Raw genomic sequence first — 3,573 nt, forward strand, 5'->3', positions numbered from 1 at the left:
GACACTCATCTTCGTCCGTTATCATTGGAGAAATTGCGAAAGAGAGGGGCGTTGGGAGGAAGAACATGTACAGTGTAAGGAGAAAAGAAAACCCGAGCCATGTTTTCTGAACCAAAATTTCTCCTTTAAAGTACCCACTGAACTGGACCAAATTAAACCAATTTTTATCTACTGAACCGGACTGCAATTGAAATTAGGGATTAAAGTTCTTTTGGCTTTTGACATTTGGGCTTGAATGAGGCTTTTGAGACTGGGTTTCTAAATGAGGCTTTTTGGCTTTGATTCTTCTTCCCTCAATTGAACCAGTCCAAATTAAATCGATTTGGACCGAACCAGCTTAGACTAAACAGGTGCTTTTTCCTCGATTCATTATCATTTCCTTCAATCCTTGCAAAACAGAACATTGCTCAAATAATCACCATAATATCCATCAAATGTATAGGAATTGAAATGAAGACTACAAATTATTCAAAGATCATGAAACACACTAAAAACATGCTTTTGAATACAAGAGAGGATACAAACACCAAGATATAACACTAAATAATAGATCCAAATGTTTGTTATCAAATCCCCCACACTTATTCTTGCTTGTCTCGAGCAAGTAAATAAAACAAGAAAGATAACTAAAGATGCATTCCCTAACAATTCTCAATCATACATAGAAAATAGTGAAAGATGGTTACCTAGGATTGCCCAATTCAAATGATCCAAGCATTAATGGATTCAATTCATACATTGATTAACAAGCATGATAACTTGAATCCATAATAAATAAACTGAGAATGATAATAAAATAAACCTCACAAGGTAAATGATGGTGGCTCTCCTCTCAAATACATGCAATAATGGAGCTCACTTAAGCTACTCATGATTTATGCACTACCATATGCTTGCTTTGCTTCTAATCTCCACCACTATATACATAAAAGTGCACAATAAAATAATGAAGGCATTATTTGAAATGTAAGGGAAACATGAATCAAAGCAAATGATAGTGTAAGAAAAACAATAAGAAAGATTAAGTAAGGTGATGTGCGCAAATAGTATGATCTTATACGCATGTTTTAGCACACATTCACTTGACTTATGCACATATATTCTTCACATGATCGCATCTTTTATCTTGTATTTATCATATCTATTGTTTTGTTCGGATATCTGCTCTTTGTTTGGTTTTATGTTGACAGGAAAGATTTTCGGAGCCTGAACGGAGAGTATTGATGCACTGGAACCAACTAGACAACACGGTCGTGCAACCCTACACGACCGTGTAGCCAAACAGGAGAGGAGGAGCACACGGTCGTGCGACCAAAATAGTGACCAGTCAGCACACGGCCGTGCAGCCCTGCACGACCATGCCACCCCAGACAGAGAAGGAGATTTGCACGGTCGTGCACCCCTGCACGACCGTGCCCCAGGAGACAGAGCCCAAGGGCTACACAGTTGTGTGACCCTACACGGTCGTGCAGCCATGCACAGGACCGGAGAAGGGCACGGCCGTGCCACCCTTACACGGTCGTGCCGCCGCGGCCAAATCCTAAGGCTATATAAGGGTTTTAACCATTTTTGCCAAGGGAGGGGCGAGTTGTCAGGGAGAAACAATTCTTGGAGCAATTCTACGCCGTTTTGGACCGCCGTTCAGCGAACTTCCACCACTACATCGACTCCAGAAGCTGAGAGTTGGATCCGAAGGCCACTCTTCGACATCCGATAAGCATATTCCCTCTTGCTTGCTAAGAATTATATATTTGTCTATACTATGTTTTCGGATATCTCTCTAGCATTCATGGAGTAGATCCCCTGTTCTAGGATTAGGGAGTAGTCGTGGTACAGATTGATGTAAAACTCGTATTGTGTTTATACTTGTTGGATGAACTTTCACCCTTTGTTTCAATTGCTAATTGTTTACTTTTGATTGTGAAGAACTTGTCAGCCTCGTAGAGGATTACCTCTAGATCGTATACCCGAGGGGCCCTAGTGATAGGGGTAATCCGTTCATGGACATCTAGGATAGCTCCTTGAGAGGAAGGTAGATTCTCCCCAAGGGAGCGAGAGACCAGGCTTAGCCCTACTCACTATTCTTAATTTACTAGTTAGAGTTATGTCCTCAAGATTTGCCGAGGTTCCCTAGTGACAGGGGTAAATCGTGACAGGACTTCTTAGGGCATTACCCCATTCTGGTGCTTGAGAATACCCGCTTAGCTTCTGGCAATAGAAGGAATAAGGATAGCAAGAGTAAGCCAAACTGAGACACATCAATACTACCACGACGAAACTGACCTCCTAGAACTCCTCATCACCAAGTGAATATTTTGGCCTTGCGACTCTCGATTCTCTCCCTTGACCTTTCTTTTCCCTTAACCTGATCAAAACCATTGGTAGTCTAGCTAACCATAAGTGAGCAATTGCTAATGCTTATAGCCAGTCTATGTAGGATCGATATTTTTATTACTGACGACGAATCTGTGCACTTACGGAAGCGTAACAAGTTTTTGGCGCCATTGTCGGGGACTGCATCCATAACACTAGCTAAGTCATATAGGATTAGACTAGGCTTTGTTTTCTTTATTCTCCGCATAAAAAAAATCTACTAATAATAAAATATTTTCACTCTTCTTCCTTACTGCATTCATTTTTTTTATTTCTTGCTATCATATTTTCTATCCTGTTCTCTTTTCTTCTGCATGTGTAGAGCTAACCTTTTAGGACAGCTGCTACCATTTGATCTAGAGATTGACAGAACCTTTTTGAGGAGAAGGAATTTACAGAAAGCTTTCCAAGCAGCAAAAGAATCCTCAGGAATGGTTGATAAACTGCTGAAAGATTATGCGGCACCATGTGCACGAGGGGTTCGATCCAATATCACTCGACCACCCATCGATGCTGACAACTTTGAGATCAAGCCCGCAGTAATCCACATGGTCCAGTGAAATCAATTCGAAGGGGACCACACGAAGACCCGAATCATCATCTAGAGCTGTTTTATAAAATCTGTGGCATGATGAAGGTGAATGAGGTTCCTCCAAAATCGGTGAGACTGCTTCTTTTCGGATTTTCTCTGAAAGACAGGGTCAAGCAGTGGCTGAATTCTCTACTAGCAGATAGCATATCGTCTTGGGAGGAATGTGAGCAGAAATTCTTAGACAAGTTCTACCCCCCAAGCAAGACTGCCTACATGAGGAACCTCATTGCCAGCTTCAAGCAGATACACTCAGAATCCTTATTTGAAGCCTGGGACCGGTTCAAGAGCATATAGAGACAGTGCCCCCATCATGGCCTTGAGAAGTGGTTGGTTCTACACACCTTCTACAATGGAATAAATTATCACACGAAGGAATCATTGGATTCTGCGGTAGGAGGAGCGCTGATGAACAAAAGTCTTGATGAAGCTAAAGAGATAATAGAGAATGTGGCACTAAACCACCATCAGTGGGAATTTGAAAGGTCTAGCGATGCTTTCTCAGGAAATCAGATGAAGGCGTCAGGGAAATTCAAGGTGGATACATTCACACTCATGTCTGCGAAGCTGGACGCCCTGACTAAGAAATTTGAATCCATGGGTAGCAACAC

The 3,573-nt window shown here is 41.7% G+C and overlaps 1 pseudogene; it reads right to left on the reverse strand.

The window, feature by feature from the left end:
- Window positions 1-3,210: 3,210 nt before the first annotated feature.
- Window positions 3,211-3,282, reverse strand: LOC122033146 (annotated as a pseudogene).
- Window positions 3,283-3,573: the final 291 nt, after the last annotated feature.

This window comes from Zingiber officinale, chromosome 11A (genome assembly GCF_018446385.1).
Source record: "Zingiber officinale cultivar Zhangliang chromosome 11A, Zo_v1.1, whole genome shotgun sequence".
Taxonomy (NCBI): domain Eukaryota; kingdom Viridiplantae; phylum Streptophyta; class Magnoliopsida; order Zingiberales; family Zingiberaceae; genus Zingiber; species Zingiber officinale.